Raw genomic sequence first — 12,072 nt, 5'->3', positions numbered from 1 at the left:
GCCAAGGGCGGGCCCGTCCTTGCCCGTCATTGCCAGGAAGAGGAAATTCTCTATTGTTATTCTCTAAAACAAAGAGGGTCTCCAGGAAGCACGTTTATGGTGCCGTTGCTAAGGAGTACTAACTTCTAAATTGAAGGACGCGCCCCCCCTCACGTAAGGACTGACATAGGCGAATTACGCTAAAGGCATAAGTCAGGCCTACCACTCCACAACTGCAGGGGACTCGGTGTGGTAAAAGGCTGTGACTGGACACTTGAACCAAGTAGGGTCTGAGTATAATTTGGTTCTATCTTTCCCCCAGGCAGGGGATCTGAGTCTGATTTATCCGTTAAAAGAAATTTGCGGTGCCCTATCTTGGATAAAAGGGACTAGCCTGTCAAAATGGGAAAACGTAAGGGAGACAACGGGGGAAGGGAACCCACTCAGGAGGCCCCCCCACCTAGGCTAATAACAAGCTACCTAACGTCTGTAATGGGTGCCATTGAGACAGAGATAGGGAGGGTAGAAGCTACTTTAGAGTCGTCTCTTGAGAAAGCAGGAAAGTCTGTGTGGGGGGGACGGAATCCGCCGGCACCACCGCTGCCGAGTAAGACTAAGGAAAGAAACCCTTGTGTAATAACAGAAATTGACTTAATTGATTTAATTACTCCTACAACCCCAGAGAGTCCACCCTCAAAAAAAAGCAGGCCAATAATTCCCCCCCCTACGGCAGTAACCCCCATATACCAAGTGGGATCTCCTGTAGATACGGAAGGCCTTGGAGAGTCCTTATCAGGAACTAAGAAGACCAAGAGCAAATGTCCTTCTAAAACCCAAAAAATAAAACGACCTATAGGGAAACAACCAAAAGACTGTAAAAATTCAGATCCAATTAAAACTTGTTTTTTGCAAATTGAAGAACAACTCAGAGACATTAAAAAGTTATGCTCATCAGTTCTGGAGTGAGTGGCCATTCTCGAGCAGAAGGTTGAATCTATAACAAACATAAAACCTAAACCACTGAAGGCGGAATCTCAGAACATTCATTCCATTCCTGAATGCTTGCCAGCTCCACCTACTTATCAGCATCTGAACTCTAGAATATCTCCTGCCCAGAACCCAACCCAAAAAACCCTGAACGTAGAGGCTTTACAGGATTCTACAAACCTACAGTCTCAGTGGGACACAAACAAACGGGAAGGCTGGCTGGGCCAGAAGACTATAAGTACCCAGGTAGCCTGTCCAAGGATACCACTGGCATGTGCCCCCTATGTTTTAATCTTGGAAAATGCCCCTATATTGGAAAGCACCCTCCCCGAGTCCCATATGTCACTCCTGAATAAGGTGACTCATTGGATAGGAAAACACACGGGAGGGCGGGTTGATTTCCACAGGGACATTCTAACTGTAAGAAGGGTACCTTGGGTTGGCCCATCTCCTAAAACATCACCTGGGGACTGTATTATAATAAACTTTAGGACCCCCTGGAGTGTCAATGCATTGTATCACCACCTCTCAACTATAAGATCATCTGTAGGGCCTATAAGAGTCCAACGTTTGACTAAGTTTATTCCTCCGTTACCAAACCCATGTTATTCTGATTCAACCTACTCTGGGAATCAGAATCCCAGCAACCTTGGTCTCTCTAACCCCTCTGACACTGCTCTGACATTATCTAATAGGTATGAGACCCTGACCTCACTAGAGCAGCTAGATTGACTATCACTAACTGAGCCATCCATGCAAGGCCCTCTGGAGACAAACGTTCCCCCACAGTCCCCCTTAGAATCTAAAGGAGTCCCTGATATACGTGATATACAGGGTATGACACCCCTAGGGATTGATTCATGGAATGTTGCAGGTCTAAAATCAAAAATTGGAAATCCTGATTGGATAGATTTAGTGATGGGAAACCTCATTATTTGTTGTCAGGAGACCTGGCTCACAGAATCACCACATATTAATGGCTATACCACATACTATGTTCCTGCAACCAAGGCCCTTGCAGGCAGAGCTAAGGGCGGTCTGGCCATCTTCTTATCTGTGGAGGCTGGAGGGATGGAAGTACGTGTTGTAGGCATATCGCCTTTTTTTCTGGCCCTATCTCTGAAACTAGAAGAACCATTCGATATACTACTGATCAACTACTATAACAACACCTTTGATAACTCGGACATTAGGTCAGTAGTTTAGAGACCTTAATACATAAGGTAACAGTATCAAGTAAAAAGGACATAAGAATAGTCTGGGTGGGTGATTTTAATGCCCACCTCTGCGAGCCAGAGTTCCTTGACTGCTTAGGTCTCCTGGACGAGAATGACAATCCTATTCAACACTTCAAACATTCCCCGTACGGGAACGCTCTTAATTCTTTGATAACAGTAAACTCTCTTTCCTTTCCCACACCCGCTACTAGAGGGATACCAACATTTGTAAGAGGGGACACTCACACCACTATTGACTATATTATTTACTCTAGAGAATTGTCCCCTATTACAGGACAACTCAGGGTTACCCCGACCTGTTTTAGTGATCACCATCCCTTGTCCATTGTGATTAATTTAGACCTGACAAATGATTCAAGAAGAGGGAAGCGACACCCTGCTATGAAGCTCTCATCCCAAAATGGGCTTACAATTAAATGGGGGAAGATAAACAGTAATAATTTTTTTAGAGACTTATTTTTGAATAAATGGCCAGACGTTATGACATCCCTGGATGAAAATAAGCCCCCACAGGACATTATTCGTGCATTCTCCTCTCTGACAAAATATATGGCGGAGAAACTACAGTCTCAACGAGCTAATAAAGCCCACGGCCCAAGATGGTTTAACCACGCATGTACCATATCCCTAAGCAAGTTAAAAAAAACAGTAAATGCATCCCCCAAAGATCTACAAGCAATTAAGATTGCCAGGAAAAACTATAAAGAAGTTCTTGCCAAAAGGAAAGTTGAACTAAGTGAATCTGCGTGGGAGGAATTGATGGCTGCAAGCAAAACCAAAGATACAACTGCATTCTGGCGTGTGGTTAACTCTCCACTATTGAGCGATAAATATGAGACGCCCATGGACACTGTCATCCCAGCCAAGACCTGGGTGGACTATTTAAAAAAAACTTTCGCCATAGAGACAAACACCCAATCAGAAATGCTAAATTGCCTAAAACCTGCAGGAAATGATCAGCTAAGTCTGGCTTTTAGTAATATCATAAGCGTGGATGACATTAAACAAGCAATTCAAGATAGTCCTTCTGAGAAAGCCCCGGGTCCAGACAGAACTCCTGCTGACTTATATAAAGCACTCCCAGACTTCTGGGGTCCACTGCTAACCAATGTCATGAGATCGGCCGTGGTGGGCCCTCTAGTAGACTCTTGGAAAGAAGCAATCATCGTCCCGATTTTCAAGAAGGGAGATAGGGCAGACCCCCTGTGCTATCGCCCAATCTCTTTGCTGGACAGTTCAGTCAACATTTTAGGCCGAGTAATTTTAAATAAGCTAGAAGAATGGGCAACTGATACTCACTCCCTCTCAGAAATACAATTTGGCTTTCGTCCAGGGGTGGGCACAGTCGAACAAACTCTTAATTTGACACTTATAGAACAGAAATATACCAAAGCCAAAAGGGGCTGTATACACTTAGCATTTATGGATCTCTCCTGTGCTTTCAATACAGTCAGCAGGGAGAAATTGTGGAAGGTAATGCTGGGTATGGGCGTGGATAAAGACATAGTTATATTACTTAGTAAACTTCATGCCTGCACAGAGGCTCGGGTCCGTTACTCCCAGGAGGGAGCCCTGACAGAGAAAATCCCCTCACAAAAAGGGGTCAGGCAGGGATGTGTTCTTGCCCCTTTCCTCTTTCTCCTATATATAAATGGGCTGGAAAAATTCCTTTGCAAATTAGGGAAAGACTCTGCAGTTATTAATAACTCTCCAATTCCTGTACTTTTACATGCAGATGATGCAGTATTAATCTCAAGGACAGCAAATGGCCTCCAGATTTTATTGAATGCTTTTAATACCTTTATGGGGAACCTTGGTCTTAAAATTAACAGAACTAAGTCATTTGTTATGAAGTGCTGTCCTAAACTAGCAAAAACGAAAAAATGTACTTTAAATGGGCATGAGATACTTAAGGTCCCACATTTTACGTATCTGGGGGTCCCTATTGATGTTGATTTTAACTGGAAGTTTTTAGTTAATATACGCTCAATACAATTTCAAAAAACCATTGAAGCTGTTTTTAGGTTTGCAAGAAGTCTTCGGCATAAACCTGTTAAGGAAATGATGACTGTCTTCACTTCTAAAGGCCTCTCTGTCGCAACATTTGGAGCTGGGGTCTGGGGGCTTACAGAATGTACAGGGCTCCAGATTATAGAAAATAAATTTCTAAGAAGACTACTATCAGTCCCCCAATCTACACTAGTAAAGTTCTGTAATAAAGAAGTAGGTTTAAGATACATATCTAGCTATATAAAACTTCAACCTCTTATATTGTGGGTAAAAATCTGGACTAAGCCTGAAGCGCTTCTATGTAGAAAGGTGATACAGGACTGTCTCCTTCTGTCACGATCTCTAGATATACCCTGGCTTAGATATGTTTATCTCTCTCTCCTATCATTAGGACTAGGAGAATTTTTCCTTAAACCAAATACTTTAACAAGACAGGACATTAAGAAGGTTAAAGACATATTCTGGCAGAAAAATCAGGACATGGACCCAGGCTCTAGTTCAATGAAACTATGGACAAGCTATGAGACACAACAACTTCAACCAAAGCTGTATCTGACCATCACTAATCATGAACGACAAAGGTTTTTACTCACAAGACTACGTTTAAACACTTTACATTATCTGGTAGCATTCCCAGTTACTGGAACATGGTTTAAGAACCTCCCTCCTTGTTGCTGTAATGGAAAGACGTCTCAAAGTACATAACATTTTATGCTTTTTTGCACTTTATATACTGCTCCAAGAAAAATATTTTTACGTCCGCTATTTCAGTCTAACAGTATTAGAACTAGCCAACTTGCTTATTCCCACTTACATGATTTGGGAAATATGGACATAATCCAGGCTGTGCTAAATTTTATGCATGCTGCTATTGGTGTTCGGAAAATGTATTAACAATGCTTTTAGAAATTTTTTATGACTGTGAAATCTGTATGTTATTTATTTATTTTATGTCTTTTATGGTCTTTTTGCACCGAATAAAGTACGCTATGATGATGAACATGCAGTTCTTCCTAATATCTCTCTGCATCCCCAGTTTCAATACGTTATTAAAAATATAAAGGTAAACACTCAAACTCTACATTTAAGCCCTTTCTGAAGCTCAGTGGGTAGTAGTTTCCCAGTCTTCGGTTCCATATGACCTATTGCTGTATAGATTGTATGAGGATCCCTTCATACATATTCAGATTTAATAGTTTCTCTGGAATTTCAGCCACCTCTAACTGACGGGAATTTTGTTGTCCTCTAATTTGTTATAGTAACAGTTGGACATGATTAGGTATGTTGACAAATCAAAACATTCCTGTACACATAAATACACTGCAAATACTAGCATCTTTTCTCTGTTTTCTTCAGTTTTCAAGCGCACATCAACATTTCAAATTTGGCCATTGTAGTGGGTGTGCTGACAAAAATACATAAATAGTTTGGTTTCTCTGTTGAAACTGCACTAAACTTTGCTATTTATCGTTTAAAGTTATGAGTACTAATATCGGTGTATTGTTCCTCTACACCTGAACATACAAAATCCTCATTTTAACCAGACTTTAGCACCAAAGAAACAAAATGAATATCTTCACAAATATTTTAAATCTCAGATACCATACCATAAAGAAGTGTTTTGTTCATTTCTCCTAAACACAGGGCAGGACTTTTTACAAAGTAAAGTTTTCTAACTAGATTTCACATTTGTGAATGATGAACAGCCAACAGTAGAAAATGATTAAAAGTAGTTTTGTACACTCTCTTGGATAAAGTATTCAATGAGTCCCCTTGTAAATTAGAATATTTCCTCAATTTGCATGGATCTAATGCTCTAACATTGCAATTTTCTGCTTCAGACTTTTAGTTGGAAATTGATGTAGAAAGAAATATTAATGTATCAGTTGATTACTGGTGAATACTTCAAATATTACTGCACGTTGTTTATACACAGGCGCATGTCTACACCTTCTTTGTACTTCTTCACCTATCTCTTCCTCTACATTTCTATGAACCATCTTTTCCCTCATAGCATGGACCAGTTGTTTCAAATGCAAGCACTAATGTGTTCTGCTGTAAGTAGCTTTCTTCACTATAGAAAGCCTCAGTACTAGAGTTATGCATCCATTCTCCTTTGAAAATTTTGCACACATTACTTTTATTAATACGCCTTTTTTTGGCTTCTTTCCTTCATAGACAGCACTGTTTTATCCAGTGTTCTCATTCTGTTTAGTATCAAAATAATTAATTTGTGCTACAAGGCAAATGTTTGGTCAACCATTCTCTCAATATATTGCTTTCGTTTCAGTGCTGCCCTTCTCCTTTTATACCACTTCATGTGTTGTACCAAAATCTGTATTACCCTACTTGTAAACACTGTCAGTCATATTTCCTTAAATTCTTTTTGCCTCCTTGTCAAATTAGGTTTTTTTATAACATTTTTCACTTTCAATCTGACTTACTCCTTTTCTTTTGTGAGTTAATTGTAAGCCTCAATTTTTTGGAAACTTATACAATAGCTCTTTTTTCCCAGTATATTTTCCACATCATGTCCTTTTTTACTCTTACTTTTTACAGATAGTACATTTTTCTTTTATCTCCTTTCTGTCTTTTTCAGCATTGTTAATCCTCCTTTTGAAAAACAAGTAGATACCACTGAACAGCAAAGATAGAATACATTTAACTTCACATTATTACATACTATTAGATTGGATACTGTAAGACAGTGAGTAGCTATGTAAGTGATTATGTTAATGCGTAAGGGGTTGTGTAAGTGTCTGAGAATGGGTATATAAATGGGTATATGAGTGGCTGCATGGGTAGATGATATGTTGTGTGAGTGGTTGAGTGGATATTTGAGTGAGTGTATCAGTGATTTTGTGTGTGTAAATGTGTGTCACTGGATGTCTAAGCAGCTGTGTGACTAGGTTTGTTAGTGACAGTATCAGTATGTAAATGGGTATGTAAGCAGCTGTATGGATTTGTAAGTGGCTGTATTAGATGGTGTTTGGGTGTGTAACTGTGTATACAAGTGGCTCTTTTAATTGTGGATACATAAGTGCTGTTAGTGTCTGTGAGTGGGTGAGTGAGTGGCTCTATTGTTTTGTAAATGTGAGTGGTGGTATGGTTAGGTGTCTGGGTGTATGGGTGTTTAAGTGAGTGTGAAACTGACTGTCAGTGATGGGTACATGAATGTTTGTATAGGTGTGTGAATGGGTGTGGCAGTTCCTGTATCGGTGTTGAATGACTATGTAAGTGGATGTATAGGTGACTGAATGGACGTGTGAATACTTTTATGGGTGTGTGACTGGGTGACTGAGTAAGTCAGTCACTGTCTGGTTATATGAATGGTTGGTACATAAGTGCTTTTGTGGGAGTGTAACTAAGTGTGTAAGTGCCCATCTGACTGTGTGAGGGAGTACAAATTAGATATTATCAAATTACATACAATAAGCAAGCACCCACATCTAATTTCAAACACATCCATTCATATTGGCTTAATAAAACAACTATATTTATAGTATAGCAATTCCTCTCACTCATTTGCTGCTCACTGTATTTTTAGTTATAGTTCTCATCTAATCCTTCTACTCTACTTTGCATTTTACTATAGTGTCTAGAAGCTACATATTTTCTTTCAGCTTACATACAGTCAGAGGTTCTTTTTCAAACTCACATTTTATAATACAAACTAATTAGCATTCCTGTAAAATCTCCTTGCTTTTGTCCATCCCTTATTTCAATGTCTGTTAATATCTACTTTCCACAGCAAACCTCGCATCAGAATTATGGAAATGCTCCTCTACTCTCAGTATAAAAGTACCAACGTGGCTACTCTTCCCGCAAAGCTTTCACTCATACTCCTGTACTTAGCCCATCACAGTCTTCCTTTCATAGTTTATTCTTGTAATACTACTTCTAACAGGTCACTATTTTTAATGATTCCATGTTTCCTGTAAAGAAGCTAAATTTGATATGGTTTCTTGTAGATCTGCAAATCCACAATGGGGCTCAGCGTGGCCCCACTGTGTGGTCTGTGTTGGATCCATGGATCCTCATTGCAACCCTTAAAGGCATTCAGCAATCTGCTGTCAATGCTTTTCATTTATATTTTATTTTGTAAAATATTGGCAATTACAATGCATCCACTCCATACTGAGCAATTTTTGTCCACCAGTCCGCTTTTCAGTTTCACACTGCAGTCTCTTTTGTTTCCTCCCCCACATTGTTTTCACTCTGTTTCCATAGTAGCTACGTTGCCAATAGTCTCTGCCTACCTCAAAAGTTAAAAAGAATTTTTTTTAAACTGTATAATAGCGTTACATTAATAGTAGCAGGTGTGGTTGACTGTTTGCAATTCCAAGCATATTGCAAACAATATACCTTTCCAAAGCCATTCACAGAGTTAGTTTATTTTTTTCTTCAAGTCACTACCTAATTCTGGCTCCCTGCAGATTTCCACCATCCAATCAAATATGTTCTTTTATATGCTACTTCCTGTCCTCCATCGTAACCACCTTTCATCTTCAAAACTGCCTCATTTGGCTGCAGCCTTTGTCTTTGTGCTACTCCTGCTTGTCTCCAAAATGATCTGACTCTGGATTATGGGTCAGAGTTGTGTCTTTTGTACCAGAGAAAGTGTAGAAAGAGCACCATTGACAGGGACCTCGGTTTACCTAATGTTGACTTTACTTGGGTTGGCCAGAGAGGAATAAAGTAACATCAGTTGCGGTTTTTGGGTGAAAACATTGCAGACTGCCAACATCTAGACCTCATGATTGTGCATTGTGGTGGCAATGACTTAGGCACTTTTACTGGGATAGGACTGTAATCCAAATGAAGGATACCTTTGCTAAATTAATATCACCTTCCCCACATACTGCCCTGGTGTTCTCCAACATTTGCAAAGACAGAAGTGGCAGTGGTCAATCCAACTTTGTCCGTAGTTAGAGAAATTCAGTAAGCATGTCAATAAACCTGTTTCTGCATTTCTATGAGACTACAACATGTGCTCTATCTACCATAAAAACTTAAGCTTCATCATGGATGGAATATATCGAAATGATAGAGTCCTTTTCACAGGAGGAGGCAACAGCGTGCCCCTCAACAACTTAAAAGACTTCATCCTGTTGTATGTGTAATCATCATCTATTTTGCATAAACAGAAAGTATCTTTTTGGAGCCAATCATTTCCCAAACACTTGGTCTTTTTGTTTTCAATTCCATTTAAAAAAAAAATGTCATACCATAAACACAAAGGCCCTCATTACAACCCTGGCGGTCGGGGATAAAGCAGCGATAATACTGCCAACAGGCTGGCGGTAAATACTGCCAAATTATGACCATGGCGGAAACAGCTCAGAGAGACAGCCACTTTAACACACCGATCACCAGGGCAGAATCAAAAGCCACCACGGCGGTAGCCGCCTACAGCCAGGCGGAAGTCAATGTTCCACCCACTGTATTATGAGACAGGAAACCCCCACCTTTTCCGGGGTGGTACCAATGACATCAAAAGCCTGGCAAAAACACTGCACAGAAGGGAAACAACTCACCTTTGGAGACTCAGGGAAGAACCACGCCGCCATGGAGCTCGAACTGCACATATTCCAAAGGCTGTTCTACGTCCTGCTCCACCACGAACACCAACGATGGGGAAGACGACCACGGTGAGTACAGCCACTTAGCATACAGGGGAGGGAGGGAGGAAAAAAGAGAGTGACACACACACACGCAACTCCCCCACCCCCAACACCATACACACAAGCAGATGCAGTAATAAAACATATTTACCCCGTACCCCTCAGGAATAACGCAAGGACAACACCAATAAATCAAAGTGAGTGTAATAAGATAAATAGAGTAATAATACGTGCATTCAATTAAAAAAGTATATACATATGTACAAATGAAGGGACACTGCCCAGTCCTCAATGTTTGTGGGCCACCGGGCCACATTACAAAGTCCAAGGCCCTACTTGACTCCTGCAGAAACAAGGAGAGGACACTGCAGGGGCATCAGTTCGAAAATAGGCAGGTGCCTCAGGGGGATGGAAAATGGGGGAGGACCTCGGCCGGCAGATGGAACAACACCACTGGTCCTGGAGGGGGCAACATGCCCATTACTCTGTCCTGAGGAGTGCAAGGCCACAGTCTCTCAAGTGGATGACTTGCCCACATGCCCTGGAGGGGGCAACATGCCCATTACTCTGTCCTGGGGAGTGAAAGACCACAGTCTCTCAAGTGGGTGACTTACCCACTGGATCTGGAGGGGGCAACATGCCCATTACTCTGTCCTGGGGAGTGCAAGGCCATAGTCTCTCAAGTGGGTGACTTGCCCACTGGTTCTGGAGGGGGCATCGTGCCCAGTGATCTTCCTCCTGGGGAGGATGGAGGTTAGTGGATGGCTTTTCCACTGGTTCTGGAGGAGGCATTGTGCCCTGTGGTCTTCATCCTGGGGAGGATGGTGTTAGGGGATGGCTTCTCCACTGGTTCTGGAGGGAGCATTGTGCCCCGTGATCTTCATCTTGGGGGGGATGTGGTTAGTGGATGGCTTCTCCACTGGTTCTGGAGGGGGCATAGTGCCCTGTGATGCAGATCTTGGGGAGTGCAAGGTCACAGTTTCTCATCTGGGTGTCATACTCACAGATTTGCAGGGTATGGGCTGCACAACAGCCTTTGAAGACAGGTATACAGAATGTCCGCCAGCGGTGACAGCTGCTCAGTGGTGGCAGTGGTGGTGCAGCTGCTGCTGCTGATGGTTATGAGGGGAAGCTCCAGCCCATCCCCTACAGCAGTGGTTCCCAAACATTTTCGACCCACGGCTCCCTTGATCTATTGGCCACTGGCTGCGGCTCCCCATTATGTTACTTTTTGTTGGCGGGTGGGGGATGTAAGCCTGGCCTAGGGAGTACATCCATTTTTCTCCCTGAAAAGAATTAGGATGACGCCAATGAAGGTATTGTAATTCTATATATAACTGTAAAAAATAAAAATGTAACAGTAGTTTAATTACAGCATGCATAGGGTTTTTTAGTAAGGCGAAAATATTGGTTGACGGTAACCCTAGTAAAATGGGCAGGTCTCATTTTTATGTAGTTATAACATAACTGTTTAAATATTGTGAAATGTAGAATCCCTTTAGTTGTGTTTAACCACCAGAGGGCGCTCAAGGACAAAATTAAAAAAGAGCTGCTACAACTGATTAGTTTTATTTTGTACGAACTGGCCCAAGGGCTATAAATAGCTCAGTGGTTCCCAAACTGTGTGCAGCGCCCCTGGCTAGTTATGATGGCGCACCAGCGAGCCGCGGCGCACAGATTGGGAACCACTGCCCTACAGCCTCAGACAGCTGCCCACTGGTGCTGCTGCTGCTGGTGCTGATGGTGGAGCTGGTGGTGGTGCTGGTGGTAGTGGTGGGGGGAGGCTCCAGCCCATCCCCTGCAGCCTCGGACGGCTGCACCACCATGGTTGGTGGTGTGGGCTCCGACTGAGTGCCAGCAGCAGGCCCCTTGCAGCAGCTTGGGATGGCTCCTTGCTCCTTTTGGCAGCAGCTGGGGATGGCTCCTTGCTCCTTTTGGCAGCAGCTGTGGATGGCTCCTTGCCCTTCCTTGGAGCAGATCGCAGTGGCTCCTCGTCCTTCGTGGCAGAACTTGGGGCAGGCACCCTTTCCGTGTGGCTGCTTGGTGCTCGGGATCCTTTCCCACCATGAGTTGCTGTGGACACTACTGGGTGGCTGAGGTGCTTGCCTGGGTTTTAACCACCCTGGCCTCACATGAAGGACGGGGGGAGGAGGGGTAGTGAAGACCAATGGTGGAGAGGAAAAGCTTCTCAGGGACATTGGGGCGGGATGAGCGAGAAGGTTTGGGAGTGGAGG

Source organism: Pleurodeles waltl, chromosome 12 (assembly GCF_031143425.1).
Source record: "Pleurodeles waltl isolate 20211129_DDA chromosome 12, aPleWal1.hap1.20221129, whole genome shotgun sequence".
Taxonomy (NCBI): Eukaryota; Metazoa; Chordata; class Amphibia; order Caudata; family Salamandridae; genus Pleurodeles; species Pleurodeles waltl.
Note: the sequence above shows the minus strand (reverse complement) of the source record.